The sequence below is a fragment of the Lissotriton vulgaris genome, chromosome 6, assembly GCF_964263255.1.
Source record: "Lissotriton vulgaris chromosome 6, aLisVul1.2, whole genome shotgun sequence".
Taxonomy (NCBI): domain Eukaryota; kingdom Metazoa; phylum Chordata; class Amphibia; order Caudata; family Salamandridae; genus Lissotriton; species Lissotriton vulgaris.
This window is the reverse complement of record NC_141694.1, coordinates 889,985,613-890,007,578: the sequence shown is the minus strand read 5'-3', so window position 1 is coordinate 890,007,578 and position 21,966 is coordinate 889,985,613. Positions and strand designations below refer to the sequence as shown.

Below are 21,966 nucleotides of genomic sequence, written 5' to 3'. Positions count from 1 at the left end.
CAATATTCTGCATTCAATCTTGTGGGCAATTTTCTTTTGGGCCATGTCTAAATATAGGGGGATCAATGGTGTACTTACAGGGAGATTCAGTAGGGTTCTTAAAAACCTTTGCTCCACTATGGAAAGGCACTCTGTATGCGAATAGCCTCACAACTCTGCACCATATAGAACCACCCCAAGGCCTTTACATTATATATTTCCAATGCTGAAGCCACCCTTCTCAATGATTTTTGTCTGTGGATTTTCCCTACATTCGCATTATGTTGGATCAAAGAAAAATTTGCTTTTTCCACCTGCGGTGACCAGTATAAATTCTTGGTCCATTTAATACCAAAATACTCAAAACTGGTCACTACATCTAGAGTTGTATCACCAACTAACATCCTCCTCTTACAGAAAGTCGATGTCTGTCTAGTGAAGATCATACATTTGGTCTTGGAGCTGTTAAGCTTCAAGACCCGCTCCACACAAAACAGTTGAAAGGAATTCAGGAGTTGTTGCAGACCCTGCTGCGACTTAAAAATTAACAAAGTGTGGGTTGCAAAAGAAGTGTTGGAACCCTCTGCCTCCCTATCTTGGGTGCATCACACCCATCTTTATCCAAAAAGGCAATTACACAATTTATATATAATGTAAAGAGAGACGGTACCAGAACACACCCCTGCCTGGGGGGTCAAGGCCCCGTCCTGCCCCCACCTCACCTGAGCAAGTGTATCAGCATGAAGCCTCACAAGGATGTCTAACAGAGGAGTTGGTAGCCCCTTTGCCTCAAGGACCCTCCATAGCTTGACAAGGGGAACAAAGTCTAATGCTGCACGAAGATGAACAAAGGCAACATAAACTTTGCCCTTGCCAATAATCAGCTCTTACCAGGACATGCAGGCAAAACAAAAAATCTGATCCACAGTACTCACATGTGGCCTAAAACCCTCCTGCCAATCCGAGAGTATCGCTTGTCCCTAATCCACTCCTGTATACGAAGCAAAACCTGTTTACAAAAGATTTTTTTAGGGAGTCGTCAGGCCTATAAGTCCAAATTTGACCGAATTTGCCCAGTCCCCTTTTTTTTAATAGCAATAATTTCCACTAATTTCCAAGAGGGCGGAATCTCCATACCAGCTAGGATTTTATTAGAAAGCAGATTGACATATGGCCCCCAAGTTCCGGGGTTTTCCTTATATAAATTGTTGGGCGGTCTGTCTGGCCCCGTACTATGACTGGGAATGCAGGAATTAATAGATGTTAGTGCTTCTCTAAGGAAAAAGGTCAGGTTGATAGACTTAGGGTTAAGACTGATTCATGTAGCCTCTACATCGCTCTCTGTAGTGACACATTTATGAGAATAAAGCTGTTCAAAATATGCCATCCAGTCTTGATGCTGGATCCAGAAATCAAGGGTTTGTTTATAACCATTGAGACAACCAGCAACTATTTTCCAAAATCACTTGTCTTTGATGGAAAGTGCTTCATAAAAATTATTCCACTCCCACTCTCTTTTAGCATTGTTTATCACTTGCTGATACAACCTCCTTTCTTAGATCTATCTGGCAGTGTTTTTGTCTTAATAGCAGCAATGAGCTTGTTCTTAGCTCTACTGTATTAACCATAATACCAATTATCAGAGTTAGGCACAGTTTTCCTGTGTACCTTTGTTTCCCCAATACCTCTTTGATGTGGGTTGTTAATTTTTCATGATTAAAAGCAAAATTCTCTATTCTAGAAGTGAGTGTGAGCTTCTATAGGGACTCATAGTTGACAATTACACTATTCTTAATCACTTCCAGTGCTTCTGGGTTTTCAATCACCCAGTCCCATCTAATTGTTCTAAGATTGTTGGTGTACGAGAGGGAACCTGTGTCTCTATCACCATAAGATGCCTGGGCTGGAGGTATTTCATCAGGTAGCAGCATACAAAGGGCATTATGGTCGCTATGTGAGCGCTGAGAGCCTGGAGTGTTTGGTATCATTCAGAAGGATGAGACTATTATGACTACACAGAGAGTGTCAGGATATGAGGTGATACTGTCACTATCATCTTTGAAGGTTGTGAAGTGTCAGGCGGTAAATCCTACAACATTCTTTGCACATCCTATATTAGACTATGAGGATGATGACCACTACTGTGCAACTTACATTTCTGATGAATCTAGTCAAGAAATAGAGGATCCTGTACTAGGAAGCATTGTCTATTTTGCTGATGGTTCTTCTACGATACCAGAGTGAGATTCATAGGTACAGCAGAAGTTAGAGCACAACAGCATGATTCCTCAACACACAAAACATAGAATAGCAGTTAAACACTACCTGCACATTATTTTTCACAAGGAGCAGAATTCATAGCCTTGATAGCGTCTCTTAAGCAAGGAGTAGGAAAAGTTATCTCAATCTATTCAGATTCAGCTTATGTGACTTCCAGTGTTCATTCCTGCATTATGAGATGGAGCAGGAGAGGTTTCCTTTAGTCAGAGGGAAGTCCTGCCAAGCACAGAAATCTCCTAGAGGCTTTAATAGAGGCATTTCCATCACCACAGGCAGTGGCAGTTATGAAACGTGCAGCACATACAAATGGGCAGGATTTTGTGTCTTGGGGTAATGCACTAGCAGATTGGGTAGCTCAAGATGCAGCTAGGTGCACACCTCTGACTGTGCCATCAGGTTCACAACAATGCTCTGTTTTGGTGGCTCGGACTGCCTCGGCATCTGAATTTGAACCTAACTCTATTACAGATAATATCATGCTCCATTATGCTTTGACAGCACATTTACATCTTCGAGAATTGCAGGAAGCTGCTCCGCCACATGAGGAACAGTTATGGGAGGCTAGAGGATTCTTCCAGTCAGGGAATGATTTAATATATAGACAAATATCTACAGGCAAACCAGAAATGCTTCAGGCTTTACTTATGATAGCTCTTGATCAGTAGCATTCCCCAGCTCATATTCCATGAGATCACTAATCAATGCAACTACAAGACCGGTTTATTCACAATTTGCATGATATGCTTACTATGTATCTTCATAACTGCACAGTCTGCCAACAATTCTCTACCAATCCCACATTGAAGGTGATAGACTTTACCATTCCTTGACCACAAGGTCCTTTTCTAGCTCTCCACATTGACCTTATAGACATACTAGAGAGGTGTAACAACTATTGGTATCTTATAGTTGTAGTTTGTCTTTTTCCCGATGGACTGAAGTAGGACCGTGCTTCTATTGTGATGCTAAGTCAGCTGCTACTTTTCTGATTCGTGAAGAGATTCCACGCTGGGGTATTCCAGAAAGGATAAGATCTGACAATGGTGTTAATGCAATCTTCACACATTTTACGACAATGTTAGGGATAAAACATAAATTATCCCCTGTTTATTATTCCCAAAGCAATAGCATTGTTTAGCACCTAAATGATCTGCTGAAGAATAAGATCAGACAGATCAGAAAGCTATGCGCCATGTTGCATGAGAAGTGGTTGTATTGCCTACCATTGGCACTCTTTTCCCTTAGGAATATGCCTAGTTCTGATCATCGCCTGGCACTCCATCAGATAGTGACAGGAAGACCAATGAATGAGGTGGCTAAGTGAGCTAAAGAATGATGATGGATTCAACCCAGATCTGTGACTGGGGGTGAGTGTCTGAAATGTTTCAGCGCTCCGTCCATCATCTCCTTGTGTTTGCTTTGTACAAATACCTGCCACCAGAAATACTGTACCGGGAGAAAGTACAGCAGAAATCTTAAATGATTAAATGCTTAGTTACCTTTGTGAATTAATCAAGGTTGTAAAGTTAATTTTAAAACAGGTAACCAAGGGGAGAGAGAAGCGTGCCACAGCTACGGTCGACCTGCCCGTTGTGCACATAGGTCACACGTCTTTGCTTGCAATTTTGCCCAGAAATGGAGACAGCCCAAGTACAACAGACTATTTACAGTGACCAAGGTGACCTCAGGGTAGATGGCAGGAAACCTTGAATCTCCCTCACTGATATTCATCTGAATCCAGCATCATGCCAAAGATGTAGATGAACAAAGGGGTGGAGAAGATTGTCATCGTGAAAATATCCCCCTCCACCTCTGCCTTTGGAAAATGTTTTGGATTAACAGAATGAAAGGTATGTATTCTTGTTTCCTTTTTTCTCTTTTGCCTCCTATTACTATCACTTTTACTATTGCTCATTCATAATACGTACTCTAGCTTCTCTAGCTCACACAATTGTGAAGACAACTCTCTACTCATGCCAATGTATCCCAAAGTATCCATACTAAATTGTTAGATAATATGCGGTAAAGGCAAATGTCAGACCCAGTTTCAGAAACAAATCATGTTTTGTCTGCTCTTTAATATCTCATGACACAGTATCAGATAGGCTGCATTCAACTAAAGAAATACCCCTAAGCACAGCTCTATGTCTTGTGCATCTCTACTTGTGTAGGATCAAGGCCCAAATTCAGCTAACACATGTTAAAGTAGCATGATTTCTAGTTAATACCACAACATATGACTCTTCAGCAGAGGTTTTATAAAATCTTACAGATAGACAAGGCATTACGGATGAGATAGCACAAATGAAGTAAATGGGTCGTCCTACTACTGCAGAATGGATACAAATGGCCTTAGGTTTAGGGTGTTTAGACGTAATATGCCCGCCCACCAAGTGTAATAGGTATTTAGTAAATCCTCTTCTCCCAGATTGTGTTCGTAGGCCAGGTTTTAGAGTTACCAAATCATTTTTTGCCAAAGATCAATATTAATCTGATATTGAATTTTCCTGTAGGATCATGTCTTTATGGTATGTTGTTAGTCAGGATGCAGTAAAAGAAAGTGTGCTTGTATATAGGATGATAATGTGGTGCGTTACACTTGAATAGATAGTACAGTAAGTCCGCTGACGGTCATGAGATTAACTTGTGTTTCTTTTTGTTTCAGAGGAAAGAGCACTGTTAATGCAGGATACAATATTAAATGTACTGGCACAATAGTTAACACTGACATGCAAGGGGGCACCTCCAGCCTCATGGACTGATACTGACAGAGTGGATAAATACTGTACGCCCATTTACCACTGAACTGGAGAGGCCTCTGCATCTTGGTCCCCTTGCACACTCCTGTTTTGTTAATTTCTGGAGTCAATCTACTTGTTTTACAAGAACACCCCATGAGCTGTTGAACGTCTTTTCAACATCATCATCAAAGGAAGAGAACTGCAGAATATTATGGCACTTCTACTTTGAATGATTTTCCTCAAGAGTATTGGTTGTTTAATGATTCACAGCTGTTCCTTGGAAGCGTTTTGCCATTTGTTCAAGCTAAGGTAATGGCTCGATGGCTTCAGATAAGTTGATGGCAACTCCTCAAGTACATCAACACTACAAAAGATGGATTTAATGCCATAAAGGAAGAGCTATGTGCTATGTGAATTATGATAATGCAGCACCGTTATGTACTTTACCTCATGTTGGCCATGGAAGGAGTGGTATGTGGCAATATAGGAACTGTTTATTGTACTTATGTCCCGTCAAACGATGTAGACAAATGATCTGTGTCAGAGGCCATACAAACTTTGTGTAATCTACAGAAGATAATGTTAGATAAAGGAGGTGCTCCAGATAATTGGTTAAACAGGTGGTGAACTTTTTTTCCACCCTGGATGGGAGCCTTGTTTTCAGCTATTCTGGCCCTATTAGTTATGTATTATGCTATCCAAAGTGCTAGCATGTTGTAGAAGGATTGGTACAAAGGTGGGAGAGATATTTCCAGTTAGAACACCAACTTGAGTAATAGATGCTCAAGGCAATATATATCACCTAGTACCAAGTGCAGACCAAGGCTTGGACCCAGTGATTGAAATATCAATCAGAGGGGGGAGTGTTACAGAGGTAATGAAATCTGAAGAAATTACTGTACAGCAGACACAAGTAGAAAAGTAGATGTGGCAAAAGAGGAGTGCATGCCTAAAATTAATGCTGATGAGAGAAAGGTGAAGAGTTCACTTGAAAATAGAATGCATGACCTGTAAGGTAGTAGTTAAAAGAAACTTGTATTTGGCAAGCTTAAAGGAATTTATGGCATTAGCACACAGGCACATATTCTGTGTCTCAGCAAATAAAAAATTATTAAACAATGGGGAGCAGGAGAATGAATTAGCCAAGGACACAAGGAATCTGATAAGAGGTCTTGGGAGCATAATGATAAAGCACATGAACAAATACACATTCATTCAACACAAATGCACATGCATTCAATAGTAGAAGACTAGTTTGTTTGTTAAGCATTGTAAGACCTGCAACAAGAATGTGTAGAAAATTAGGTTAAAGTTTAGGTAAACAGATGATGAAATGTTTCTGTAACAAATGTGTAACTTTTAAGTTACTTAGGGCCAGATGTACTAACAGCCCGATTCATGAAACTAAATTGCGCTCGCAAAGGGCCAGATTCTGAGAATCTGGCCCTTTGCGAGTGCAATTTTTGCATTTGGGATTCATCATCCCAAATGCAAAAATCGCTATTTGCGAAATCGCATATTTGCGAGGAATTGGATTTAAGGAATCTCAATTAGAGATTCCTTAAATGCAATTCATGAACCAATTCTAAATTGCGAATTCGCAATATTTGGTCGCTATTTACCACGAAGTCTGACTTCGTGGTAAATAGCGAAAAAATAGTAAAAAGCACTGTAGTGCATTTTTTACTGTTGCATGTTACACACACACATGTCCTTTGGACATGTGTGTGCGCAACACCTGTTTAAATTTGCATTTCAGGGGTGCTACAGGGTGTCCTTTGGACACCCCTGCCACCCTTGAAATCGCTATCTTATTTGCGATTAGCTAATTGCTAATCGCAAATAAGGAATACTCCCCATTCATTCCTATGGGCCTTTAGGCCCATAGGAATGAATGGGGAGTTATTCCTTATTCGCGATTAGCAATTAGCTAATCGCAAATAAGGAATGTGTAGGAATCGCAAATTATTTTGCGATTCCTACATGAATCCCGTTTTGCGAGTCTGTAATAGCGATTCCTTATGAATCGCTATTAAAGACTCACAAAACGGGTCTTTGATGAATCTGGCTGAAAGGTCCCTGTCTGCATTTCTTAAATACCTACCTTGTAGGAATCGCTATTTAAGAAATGCAAACATATATGTAAAAAATGTGCTATTCCCTAATAGCGGTTCCTACAAATTAGGAATCACTATTTGGGAATAGCAAACAGGAAATGTCATTGCATTCCCACCTATGGGCAAAATAATAAATGGTTTGCCGTAGAAAATATAGGAAATTGCAGTTTAAGAAATGCAAAACCAAGGGTGTATCTGGGTTTGAGGCCTCCCTGTAGGCACCCCAATTTTCTAGTGCACTTGTAAGTGCACATAGTCCCTAAGGGCATATGTGCACTTCATTTCACAATTAAAAAAGGCATTTTAAATGCATTTTTTTTATTTTGCACATGGCTACCATCGACTTGAAATCAATGGTAATTGCACTTCCTAAATGGCAATTTGCATTCAGGAAATGCTTTATACATGTGCTTTAGGAATCACAAATAGGTAAGCCCAGTTTGCGATTCCTAAATCGCGGTCACTATTTTCAATTTCTATAGTGTCAAAATCACAAATTGGGACTGGTTTTGGCCGTTTGTACATCTGAAAATGCCATTTTGCATTTCTTAAGGAGCCAAAATAGCGATTTGACCCGTTAAGAAATGCTAAATGCCTTTGTATATCTGGGCCTTAATGTTTAATCTTTGGTAACAAGCATTGTCCGACTATGTATAAAAGTAGCTGTCTGTGAAGCAGCAAATTGAGACTATGGGCCATATGTAGGTAAATCAAGAATACCGAATCCTTAATACAGAATTTTACCGAATCGGTATTAAGAATTTGGTAAACGCGATGTAGATAAAAAATCGGTCAACATTACCGATTCGTTAAAATTTGGTAATAAATACCGAATGTGAACGAATCGGTAAAAAAAAAAAAATACCGAAAGACGAATACCGAATCGGAGTTACAGAATACATTACTGATTCGGTAAATACCGAATCGGTAATTCAAAAAATCGCAATTCGTTGAATCAGCCAATCCTGCATCACCCAATTACCTCCCAAACAGGAAGTGGCCACACCCAGGCAGCTGCACAGGACCTGGAGCTCACTGTGAGGCAGGCAGGCAGGTGAGCCGAGGAGCCGGCAGCAACAGAGCCTCACAGCTACAAGCAACAAAAATAAAACAAGATAACAAGCATTGAAATGGCGAGCCAGGACAGGGAGAAAGAGTGAGGTGACAGGAAAAGAAAACTGAAGTTCAGTGACAAGGAGCTGGAGGTACTGATCCAGAATGTCACCCAAGACCATAACAAGCTTTTTGGAGCCCAGTCCCACCAAGTGCCCGAGTCACAGAAGAGGCAAATCTGGAGTGGCATTCGGAACAAAATCAATGCCATAGGTGTGACCCAGCGCACCATAGAGGACATCAGGAAGAGGTGGTACGACCTCAGGAAGACAGCAAAACTAAGGATGGCAGAGAGACAGAGGCAGGCTGCCAAGACAGGTGGAGGAAAGAACCGAGCCCCAGCACCAACAGCACTGGAACTGATGGTGGAGTCCACCATCCAGCCGGAGAGTGTGAGTGGCGTGGGAAATGCAGACAGTTCCGCCAGAGCAGCAAGAAAACAAGGTAAGAAGCATGCCCAGCATGCTGTGCTACCCCCTCCCCAACCCCAATTCCCATATTGGCATTGGGGCTCCCACTCCACTCCATGTCTTACTGATTACCTGCAATGCATTATGGGTGATGTAGTCAGAGGGAACTTATGTATAGGACAGTCAGGCTAGCAAACACAATAGCATGGTAAAGTAATTGGCTACCTCATGACAATCGCTGTGCTCTGTAGGCATGATGTTTAATGTAATTCCATTGCAGATAGAGCAGTGAGTACATCTACATTTGTGTCATTACAGGCGAGTCATCTCGCAGTGCAGCAGAGGGCAGCAGAGCTAAGTCAGCCAGGCCAGAGGGGAGGCAACATGAGGATGACAGCATGCCTGCAGGGACCACAAGCTCGGCACCATCACAGCCATCAAATCCTCCACCACAGCCATCACCACAGCGCCAGGGAAGGCCGCAATCCCCTCTCACCCAGTCCCCACTGCGACAATCACCAACACCACCACCACCACAGTCAGGCAGGAGGCATGCCGTGGCCACCCTCCAGCAGATGGAAGAGTCATCAGAGGAGGGCAGAGTGGGCGAACAAAGTTCAATACATGAGGGATCCAACAGGGAGAGGGCTGGTACTCCATCCGAGGGCGCCCACAGTTCATCCCGATGCCGCAGGGCAAGGCCGGACAGTCCAGAAGCATCCGACCAGGGTGAAAGTGTGTTTGATGGACTGGAAGGCAACATGCTGAAGGTCCAGCGCCTGCAATGGTGGGAGATGAAATCAGTGCACAGGGAGGTGGCACACATCAATAAGCACATGCACAGGATGGAAAAGGGCATCAGTGCAATGGGAGACAACTTGTGTGCGGGAATGGAGAGAGTAGCAACCTCTGTGGACCACCTCTGCAGCCAGCTTGAGCAGGACCGTCTTGGCAGGTGCAGGGAGAGGCAGAGGCTCCAGGCCTATACCAAGTCCGTGAACCGGCTGGCCACTGCAACTTCACTGATGTGTCACAGGTCCATCGCCATGCGGGAGGAGATTGCGCATTGCAGCAGGTATGTGGCCAGGGGGATGGTGTCTATGACCTCAGCTTTAGAGCTCCTGCAGAATGCTAAGGCAGCCACAATGGAAGGGGGGGACAGTGAGGAGGCTACCAGCCGTGGTAGCATTACGCCCTCACCCACCGAGTGCAGGAGGCGCAGTGAACGTCACTGGGCTGCACAGGAACAGTCCAACACACCAGACAGTGTTGCTAGGTAACGTGCAGCACATGGACGCAGGAAGTAGAGACCTATGCCTGTTGCCATACATGAGATGGGTGATGTAACCCATGTCCGATTGGACATTGATCACAATACTGGAGGTGTGCTTAATAAACACCTTCACATGTAACTGTTACTGGCTCTGTCTCGTTACTCACTCAGAAATAGTTTGACGTAATCTCTGCCCGTCTCTGTCTCCCATCATGTTCATTTGCAACACCAGCTGCGCAGGGCTCTGGCTGAAGGTTGTCCTCGTCCTCGTCCTCTGAGTCAGTTAGTTCCACTGCTGTTCCTTTTTTTGTGGCCAGATTGTGTAGCATTGCACATGTAGCAATTATCTTGCAACATTTGATGAGGCTGTACAGACGTGCACCTCCAGTTTTGTGGAGGCAACGGAATCTGCTTTTGAGCAATCCAAATGTGCGCTCCACCACGTTGCGTGTGCTCCTATGTGCCACATTGTATCTCCTCTCCCTTGGGGTGGTTGGGTTGAGATATGGTGTGAGTAGATAAGGCCGGAGGGCATATGCGCTGTCACCTATGTACAGAAGTAAGTGCCATGAATTTGTGTGACCAACAGCTTGAGCCAGGGTGTACATCATGGTGTGTCACATTGACTTACCTAGTAGGTATCCGTCTCCGAATTCACCAGCAAGCAGACGTGTATGGATGCCACTGTTCCGGAAGATGTACGAGTCGTGGCTACTCCCGCGGAATCTGGCCACGATGTCAGTTATAATGTACTTGGCATTACATATCACCTGCACATTGATGGAGTGGGTGGACTTGCGGTTTCTGTCGATGTATTCACTTGCTGCAGGAGGGCAGATGGGTATATGGGTCCCATCAATGCAGCCAATTATGTGTGGGAACTGCGCAAGTTGGTAGTACTCCAGCTTGGTCCTCTGCAGCTCCGCCTGTGTACTGGGGAAGGTAATGTAATGTTCCACTCTGTCCATCATGGCATCCAGGAAGGTGTTGAAGAAACGGGATAGACAGCTCTGTGACACACCACCCACTGCGGCTATCACACCATGGAAACTTCCTGATGCATGGAGGTGCAGGCAACAGAGTACCTGGACATGGGTTGGGATTGCGTGGGCCCTTGGTGTCTGATGCTCCAGATAGGGTTTTAGGTCCCGTATTAGGTCAAGGATGGTATCTGGGTGCAGTCTGTACCTTTCATGGATTTCAGGTTCAGTCAATTGGAACAATGTGATGCGTAGTCTGTACACCCGCTCTTCCCGTCTCCAGATCCTCACTCCTGCTGCTCTCAAGCGTAGCCGCCTTGCTATGAGGTAGAGGGCCGCCATTGTGTTCACACAGATGCATTTTGGACCTGTTTTTATGCACTGCACCTGATTACCACCTGCTCAGGAAAAGTGGTAAATACCGAGTTGTTATTACCGAATTTGGTCATATTCGGTAATAACGAGGTTTGCTACATCACGTTTTTGGGGTTTTTACCAAATCGTTATTTCCGATTCGGTATTCATTGTTTCGGTATTCTCAGATCAGTAAATAAGGAATCGGTAATTGTTTACCAATTCGTTATTATCGATTCAATTCGGTATTACGTACAAATCACATGGCTAAATACCGGTCGGTAACGCCGAAATCGACTCGTTTTCTGGTGTTACCGACCGGAATTTGGCCACCTACATATGGCCCTATATGCTTACCTGGGTGGAGATGGTCACCCACCCTGCCGCAACAGAAAAAAGCTGCTTACCTTGCCAAGAGGAGTCTGTCTTTTTCTTTATTTTTAAGTCACCCTGCAACAAAGTTCTATTGCAGTATAAATTTTGTTTTGCAAGAGCCAACTTTTGAAGATTAATTTCTGAATTGAGAGAGTGGACTGCTATAGTGGCCATTCAACACACTCTTGAAGCATTGAGGTCTTAGCTTTCCTAGCTTCACCCATTTTAACTGAACAGGAAGTATCTTGTCCTCTAATGCAGCTATGAAGGCATTACTGACTACATAAAGTGAAGCAGACTCTAAATTGATATGAAACAAACTTGGTAATAAAGTTGTGAGACAATGAGACTCATTCTGACTCTGAGAGTAAAGATTTATTGAGGGACCACCTTCTATTCGGAATTGAACCAAAATTGACTTCAAACTCCACAGAGATAAAAGCATGTTCTAAACATCTTTTAGCAATTATTGAGGATCCCCTAATTACTAAACATTGAGAAATCAAAAAGAAATCCAATCTTAAAGCATAATTAAATCTAGCAGAAATGTTTTAAATATTTTTGAGAGGGTAACTGTGTACGCAAGATCCAACAAGCCAAGGACTATTTCAAAAGTAGAAAATAATAATGCAGACTTTGATTTGGATTTCTTTTTTCTCTTCCTTGAAGTATCAAGCCCAGGGACATGAATGAAATTAAAATCATGTCCCATAATACTAGGACTATCAGAATGTGCCACCAGCACATACAATTGCTGCAGAGCTTCAACCTGGTCAATCGTACCTATAACTGCAGAGACCCACAGTCATCTTCCTAAAGGGTCAGTTTTGGAATCAATTCTGCCGCAATTAAGTGAACATTTAAAAATAATAGCCACTCTATTGGCAGCACTATTAGATGCAAAATAATGGTGAGAGACCATACGAGTATTAGATCATTTAGGATTATTAGATTTTGAGTTGTTTTCCTATAGAAACAGTACCACTGGGCCTAAGGTACTGATTTACTTGTGGTGGCACAATATGTTTGTTTATTTTAGATTTCATTTATGTTACACAATAAAACTACAACTACCCACACAAGACAACCCCATTATGGAAAGTGACATTGAGATAACTGACAGAAGACAAAAAGTACTTCCAATTGCTACCTAATCTATACTAACACCATCCCCTGTGTACCCATCACCACTCTCTCTGTCCCGTCCCTTCCCTCCGCCCACTGCGTCTATACAGGTAGTACCTCGCCAAACCCTTAAAGTGCAGAGAATTACATTGGTTAGTATCTGTTCCTTAATATGGCAGTCAAAGAAATTAACAAGAATTGTGCATGGAAACTTGAAATGTGGGGTGCTGGCCTGACTAGTAACCCAATGAGCCCTCATAAAACTAAAGTCAGTGGTTGCATTTGGCAAGATATATTTTTGTATTAGTCTCTCTATCAATGGAATCATTCCACATTCTTTATCACAATTTTCAAGGATTCCAACAAACCTAAGATTGCAACAGCTGAAGTGATTGTTATCTTGTTTATCTTTTAATGATCTGATTTGTTACCCATCTTCCATAGAATTCCTCTGAAGAAGGTGTCCCTGGTCTTTGAAGTCAGAACCGTCTGCTCTAATTCTTCTAAATTCTCAGTAATGAGTGAGACTTTTTGATCTATGTTACTGACATGGCCCTGCAATTGTGACATTGCCTGACTTTGGAATGTCTTAAACCCCCTAATTTCTGCTAGAATAATCTCAAATAGTTGATGAGAGGGCAGTTAAGATGGACACTTTTTATTAACATATTCTAATAGTGTTGTAGCCACTTGTAGCCCAGCAGGTATAGACAGAACTGTGGATGAAGTTGTAGCAGGTGGGCTTTTTACAGACACAGAGTTCATTTCTTGTATCTGAACCTACGGCCATGAGAGAAATGACTTGTGATCTGATTTGTGGATCTGAGATGGAAGCAGTTTCTGTGGCTGGTTGACCAAAGTTCTCACCCATTTCAAAGAGAGAGTACAATTGGCACCTCCCTACTGTAGCCAGCTGTCCCTTTTTCCCAGAGGCGGTGCCTCCATGAGGGCAAAGGAGAGTTGCCCAATTCACAAAGATAGAGTCAGAGAGCAAAGAAAAGGAGGTCCAGTACCCATGCTCCCTAGAACACTTATGAAAGCCACTGGATGGTGACTATTCCTAGGGAGGGAATTCAGCCTATTAGGATACGGATTTATTAGGAGAAGGGATGGAAGAAATGAAATTATATTTAAATATAGATAGGTCTCTGGATGATAACTAATTTTAGGTGTTTTTTTAACCAAATATTTTTTAACAACTCCATAACAAGCCTGACTGAGACTTGCTATTCAGGGTTTTATTCTTCCCCTGATCCCTTTTATTTTTGCACATTAACTATTTTCAAAATTCTACGTGGTCCTGAAGAAACTCTAAGGATTTTGTCTGGACCACCAGGGCGTGAAACATGTCGACTCAATGACCTTTGTCACTACTCTCCTTTTTGAACCGGACTATACTTCCTCTTTGGTGGAAGGTCAGAATTTGTTTTCTGTTTTTAACAATACCGGACGGAACCAGGAATAAAAATCAGTTTATATTTACATCTAGAATTACCTAGGCTGTAGGGCATCATTTGCAATTCCCCATCTGCTGATGATAGACAAATACAGTGAAATTGCTGAAATTGGAAACTAACTGCTCTCACCTCATCTCCACCCAACAAGCTGCACCACCCAGAAAGTGCATTTGCCCATAAGGTATCCCCCCTTCTTGACAGAGTGTGCTTTGTATTCACATTTTAGCTGAAGAAGCAGAAGTTTACCCTGCACCCCCAAACCCTTCAGTCACTTCTGTCAGGATTCGATTGGATCAATGCAGAGAGGGCAGCAGTAAACCAGGGACCAAGGTGAGTGTATTGTCCTGCCAACTGAGGTAATCACCAATAACCTCGCCACACATGTAATTTTAGACATCTTTATTCTTCTGCGTGTAAGCCAGAACTCAACATTCTACGCCTGCCTTCAACTCATCTCTCCAAAGCTTATGTCACAGGCCTACGGTGTACATGGGAACCAAAAGAGTTCCAGCAATTCTTTTATTTACATGACACTACAGTGAGCATAAAGAAAAATATTAAAAGGTGTTGATGCCGAAGCTGCCTGCTGCTTTAATGTTCTTTTGACTTTTCCACTAAAATGGTCAAAATGGCTCCACAGTGCTCGAAATCATTACATTGCAGTGGTATCTCAGTGTCTAAGTGCAACACTATTGCTGCTCCTTCTTCCACACACTTATGAACGGCCAAGCCTCCCACTTTTTCCTATGTCCTCCCTTGTAGGTTTCCTCTACATGGCATGCTTGCAAAATCTCTTGTAACGAAAACAAATCTTAAAAGGGACTTAGAGGCCGCCCATTACTTACCTTTACCAACTAGACAACGGCGAAACATCAGCCCTCATCCTCCTGGACCTGTTAGCCACCTTCGACACAGTCTGCCATTGCACTCTGAAGACACGCCTTCTAGAAGCGGAATCCAAGAGAAGGCTCTTGACTGGACCACCTCCTTCCTCTCTGGCAGAACCCAGAGCGTCTGCCTCCCACCCTTCTGATCCAAAGCCACCGATATCATCTGTGGCATCCCCCAGGGCTCATCCCTCAGCCCAACGCTGTTCAACGTCTACATGGCCCCCCTTGCACAAGTGGCCCGCCATCACGACCTCAACATCATCTCCTACGCTGACGACACCCGGCTCATCCTCTCCCTCACCAAGGACCCGTACACCGCCAAAACCAACCTCCATGAGGAAATGAAGGCTGTCGCCAATTGGATGAGGAGCAGCCGTCTGAAGCTGAACTCGGACAAGACGGAGGTCCTCATCCTCGGAAGCACCCCCTCAGCCTGGGACGACTCTTGATGGCCGATCACACTGGGAACAGCACCAACATCCACCGACCATGCATACAATCTAGGATTCATCCTCAACTCCTTCCCTCTCCATGTCTAAGCAGGTCAACGCCGTCTCCTCCTCCTGCTGTAAAACCCTCCGCATGCTCCGCAGGATCTACAAGTGGATCCCGACCGAAACAAGAAGAACCGTGACACAGGCCCTCGTCAGTAGCAGACTGGACTACGGCAACGCACTCTATGCAGGAATCCCAGCCAAACACTTACGACGACTACAACGCATCCAAAACGCCTCCGCCCAACTGATCGTCAACGTCCTCCGCCGCAGCCACATCACCCCCCACCTGAGAGACCTACACTGGCTCCCCGTTGACAAGAGGATCACCTTCAAGCTCCTCACCCTCGCACACAAAGCACTCCACAACGCCGGACCAGCCTACCTGAACAGCAGACTCAGATTCCACACCCCCACCCGCCAGCTCCGCTCAGCCAGCCTCGCCCTCGCCGCTGTCCCCCGCATCCAACAAACCACCTCCGGCGGCAGATCCTTCTCCTACCTCGCCGCCAAGACCTGGAACACCCTCCCTACCCACATACGACAGACCCAAGACCTACTCGCCTTCAGAAGACTCCTCAAGACCTGGCTCTTCGAGCAGTAGCAGCACCCCCCCTCCCCTCAGCGCCTTGGGACCCTCACGGGTAAGTAGTTCGGTTCACAAGTACTCTGATTGATTGATTGATTGATTTCCTTACCATTGGTCAGCTTTCATTTCACTCTGGTTTCCTTTCTTCCTGTTGATTGGCACCTCCTCCAGCTTCCTGCTTGGCTTCACGTCTTCATCCTTGCTGTGGAGCTTGGACCAAGTGCTGCATCTGGTGGCCAGTGTTCTTCCACGGTTCACTCTCTTGTAACATACTTTTTTTAAAACTTTGCAGCATCTGCATTCTGTTTGTTGCTTACTTGTCCTTACAACCACCTCACTTCTTTCACGGTTTATCCCTTCCCCGCTTGCAGCTTCCCTGTTAGTTGTAGGCCTATCCCTACCACAACCTGTCTCCCCTCACTGCATTCCCATTCCTTTCCCACCCTGTCGCTAGCTGCCTCACTCCTACCTCCATCATAGCTTGTTTTATATAGTGCAAAGTCGACTGAAAGGACTTGGAGCACTTTATATGAGCGCCAGTTACATTTCACATGGGCACATTAAGTTTTACAGACACAGGCAGATTAAGTGAGTTGCCCAAATCACAGGATGTTAATCCAGCGTCAAGACTCAAACCTGGTTCCCCAGATCCAAAGTCAGCAGCTCTGGCGTTAACACTACAACCTGTCCATGCTCAGTGTTCCAGCTACCGACACTTTGGCACACTGGTAACTGCAATGGGCATTTGTTCAATAAAATAAACTGTATATTAAGTATAGGGAAAATAACAATTTTAACTTGATTGTACGTCCAAGTAATTTTTTTTTGTTACTTTCCAATTCTGCATTCTGTTTGTTGCTTGCCTGTCACTGCCACCACCTCAGTTCGTCCATGCATGCCCCTTTCTTATTCATTGCTGGGCTGTCCCTCCCGCTACCTCATTCCCGTCACCGCAGGCCCCTTCTGCACCCCACTTACCTTGTTTTATATAGTGTAAAGATGACCGGAAAGACTTAGAGTGCTTTACATGAGCACCAGTTATGTTACACAAGTACACATTAATTTTTACAGGCAGGGGGAGATTAAGTGATTTGCCATGAATCACAGGATGTTGAGCTGGTTCCACAGCTCCAAGTTCAGAAGCTCTGGCCATAATGTCACTGCCTCTCCATGCACAGTGTTCCAGCTAGCTACACTTTGACATACTGGTAACTACAATGGGCATTTGTTCAAGAATATAAACTTTATATTAGGTCTAGGGAAAATGAGAGAGCGCAATCTAAGTAAAATGTAGAAGTGCACCATATTTACAAGCACGTTGCACGAGTTTAGTTAAAGGAACATATAAGAGTGTCGATAAACGGTTTGCCGCAGCACTCTGTGAAGTAAAGACGTTTTGTACAATGACAATATACAAGCACATTCCAGAACACCAATTGACAGAAGTGAACAAAGTTCCACAAGATGATTAAATCTTGGAGTCTTTAATGAAGATTAGAGCCAGCCGACACGTGTTTCATCGCCTTCGCGATTCCTCAGGGCTGAAACAAACAAATAAGTAGCATATAGCATATTCTTTTGAACAGATAAACTACCATACCAGACCATGCTGTCTGGGAATTATAGACATCAAGTAAATGCTTCCTCCAGCAGTGAACATACAGTGATTTGTTCAGGCTCGTTTTTTCTAGTGCTACCACAACACATCCGTGTCGAATAAGGTGTCTATAGTCGATATTATATCAAGACGTGAGTGTACGTGATAGTGGTCGTGAGGGGTTTGTGTGGGAGGAGATAGTTGCTCACTGTATGTGTTCAATGATCCCAATGACACATAGTGACAAAAAACCTGTTGCGAGAGTGTCCTGACCGTGTGCGGCTCTTACATCCTTCATGCCAAACTTGTGATATAGTGCAAAATCGTGTCATTGAGAAGACATACCTAGACGGCCGTGTCAACATCCGAAGGTCTGTAACATTGTTGAGAGAAAATAAAACGGAAAGATATCATCACTAACTGTATTTGAGTGATGTTTGGGCAAGATATCGCCATAGTGAGACTAGCTCAAAGTTGTATGCACGTTGACTCACCGCTTAGCTGGTGATAATTCCAACCCAGCCGGGACTTCCCCTAGTAGCACTGGTGTGAGTGCGTCCAGATGCGGTGAGAGTCCTTATATCTGTGACACAATCAAGGTAAAATATGTCACTACAGATATGCAGTGTCGCCATCGTCCATTGGTGGCTCTAGGCAGAAATGCCTATGCAAGAATACATTTCTGCCTAGAGCCACCAATGGACGATGGCGACACTGCATATCTGTAGTGACATATTTTACCTTGATTGTGTCACAGATATAAGGACTCTCACCGCATCTGGACGCACTCACACCAGTGCTACTAGGGGAAGTCCCGGCTGGGTTGGAATTATCACCAGCTAAGCGGTGAGTCAACGTGCATACAACTTTGAGCTAGTCTCACTATGGCGATATCTTGCCCAAACATCACTCAAATACAGTTAGTGATGATATCTTTCCGTTTTATTTTCTCTTAACAATGTTACAGACCTTCGGATGTTGACACGGCCGTCTAGGTATGTCTTCTCAATGACACGATTTTGCACTATATCACAAGTTTGGCATGAAGGATGTAAGAGCCGCACACGGTCAGGACACTCTCGCAACAGGTTTTTTGTCACTATGTGTCATTGGGATCATTGAACACATACAGTGAGCAACTATCTCCTCCCACACAAACCCCTCACGACCACTATCACGTACACTCACGTCTTGATATAATATCGACTATAGACACCTTATTCGACACGGATGTGTTGTGGTAGCACTAGAAAAAACGAGCCTGAACAAATCACTGTATGTTCACTGCTGGAGGAAGCATTTACTTGATGTCTATAATTCCCAGACAGCATGGTCTGGTATGGTAATTTATCTGTTCAAAAGAATATGCTATATGCTACTTATTTGTTTGTTTCAGCCCTGAGGAATCGCGAAGGCGATGAAACACGTGTCGGCTGGCTGTAATCTTCATTAAAGACTCCAAGATTTAATCATCTTGTGGAACTTTGTTCACTTCTGTCAATTGGTGTTCTGGAATGTGCTTGTATATTGTCATTGTACAAAACGTCTTTACTTCACAGAGTGCTGCGGCAAACCGTTTATCTGACAGGAGTAGTGTCTTTACTCATAGGAGTGGTTTGGGTTTGTCCACTCGCCGTACAGCACCTAAGAAATTCTTGTTTTCTGAAACTATATGCGTATGAACTGGCAGTGCACCCTCTTACTGATTCAAAAACCTTCGTCCTTCTAATATAAGAGTGTCGAATTTATAGAGTGCATACATATAAGAGTGTTTAATTAATACAGAATGCATATATCAGTGTGAAAAGCTAATGTAGTAATGTTTAGAGATGTTAGAATGATATTACATTCCATGTTATGTGGCTGTTGCAGAGGAGAATGTAATGCTGCCAAACGTAGAAACGTGTAGGCCTCATGGCAGTTCATTGAGAAAGAAAACGTGCCTTTACATTTTTCACATAAGATGGATTACTGTTGTTATAATTCAAGGTATTATTGATGATAGACTGAAAATATATGTTTTATAGAAGTGTTTCCTATAACCAGAATGTGTAATAAGTTAGAATACTGTTTTAGGCTGAGAAATAAAGGTTCATGGAGTGCACAGGCCTGTTTCATGTAATTCTAGTAGGCCTGGAGAGATAAGTCGTTTCTTTTGATCTGCATGTGCTAGTTAAAATCAGGTCGTGTTAAGCATAAATTGTGGACCATGCTCGAAGGTTTACGACTTGTGAGATAAGCTGGAGGCCGGAATTTGGGGCCCACTTCATGGGTGTCTGTTTGCAGGTGCGAGGGGGTTCCAATCAAGAGAGTGATGAATAGAGCTCTGTTCTGGGAGACAGGCACAGGCCTGGCGGAGGCTTCAGGAATTTCCTGGGGGGTACCGTCTTGCCAGAGAAAAGCCTGAGAAGCAAGGTCAACGCTAACAAGGAGCCCAGAGGAGTATCAGCATGGAAAAAGCCAGAACTGACACCACGTGAGGGGTGTACGTGAGGGGCGTCTCTGAGGGGCGTTTCAACTGTAATTGTGATTTTGTATTAAGGACAGCACCCTTGGGTGGAATTAGAGCAGATGGCCTGAGGAACCTTAGAGAGCGGATGGGTAGGCAGAGAGGGCATAACTGCGATGCACAGATTTACAACAAAGACTAAGGGAAAGTGAGTGATCTTCTTTGGAAGTCACCACGGCTGACACCTTTTTAGGTTAAGATTCTGCTAAGTAGGGATGTCACTTAGTCTAGTGTAGGGACAGTCTAATCTGGATTTTTCTTCCTTTTGTAATTGACGCTCAAGTTACAACTTGTGTCTATTCTTGCAAACTTGCTGATCTTTGAATTAGTCTTGGTGATATTCTTCTGTCGCCTAAGAGCATTTAGAGAATTCATGTTTGTATTGATGCCAGTGTATCTTTTGAACCTTATATTGAGATGTTTGTATCTCCAGTTATCTTTGGCTTTATAATAAAACTTTAAAACTTATTCGTGGTAAGTGGTTCTTCAGAGTTGTGTAAAGTCTTGAGCTGGTTAACCTAGTAGTGGATTGCTTTTTACTCTATGACAGGTAACAAAGGTTTAGTCGACCTGAGTTGGGATCTAGATCTATAGTGATCAGATAAGAGATCAAAAATCCTGCCGTAACAAAATAACACATTTCACTTGTTTGTACGTTCATAGCTTAAAGTAAAGCAAAAGCGCTATGACGCGGTCTGGCCATGTCATATTGATTTTTTTAACTGTAAGCTATACTGCTCACACTGCTGTGCCACAGATAAAAAAGCCATTGACATAGCCAATAGATCTCGAATGGACGAAACCTACTTGCTTTGTCAATACTGCTCCAGTTGCCACCGGAAAAGCTCTGTGCTGCTCATAATCTCGGCAGCATAGCATCTGCATCGCAGTGTCTCGTCTCACCGCAGCTCCATTGCTACTTCCTTCTTCCTTGCATGTACAGACGCTTGCGGACATCAGGGTCGGACCCACTAAAAGACACACTATCGACTGCTCATTGTAGTAGAAAATATATTGTGTCCTATGTTTAATTAGTTGGATCAACAGGTGACAGATTTTGTTTGGTCTGCTTAACAACATAGGTTTACCTATTTGTATCACCACTCTTTCTCATGCCTGTTCATATATAACTGTGTTCTGTATACAAGATTTAATTTTCGTTAGTTTCGTTCTGCTGCTATTACTAAGTATAATCAATAATTTCTCTCCAATAAACAAAAAATAATTTGAAAAATATTTCAATCCATGATAAATATGCTAGCCAGCTTGTTCAAGTTTAAAGCTTACAAATAAATCTATTAGTTACGTTTATTGGTACAGAAAAAAATAGAGAAACATAAAAAACTCCTCTTTTCCACTTTTCTATCTTACCACTTTAGTACTCAGTTATCCACAGAACTCACTACCCTCCCCTTGCGTCACTTGAAGAAATGTTTTCTTAAACATGTGAATTTAGCAAATGATGTTAGAACCACAATTTAATCACCTACGACCCACCTCCCCCTTTCGCTTGTCAGGACAATATTCACATGTACCTGGTTGGTGTTGTGTGCTTCCACTACCGTATTAATTTTATTAATTCACAATACACTCACCTAACACAATTTGTCACCGTATAAAGTCACCTTTTAAGCCCTTATACTATTGCCATGTACTCCATCCTTTATTTTGTATCCTCCCCAG

The 21,966-nt window shown here is 43.2% G+C and overlaps 1 protein-coding gene across 2 annotated transcripts in view; it reads right to left on the bottom strand.

Annotated features, from left to right (window-relative positions):
* RASGRP3 (RAS guanyl releasing protein 3) overlaps window positions 1–21,966 on the bottom strand; it is a 643,233-nt gene that overhangs the window by 442,704 nt on the left and 178,563 nt on the right. The gene's annotated exons all lie outside the window — the stretch shown is intronic.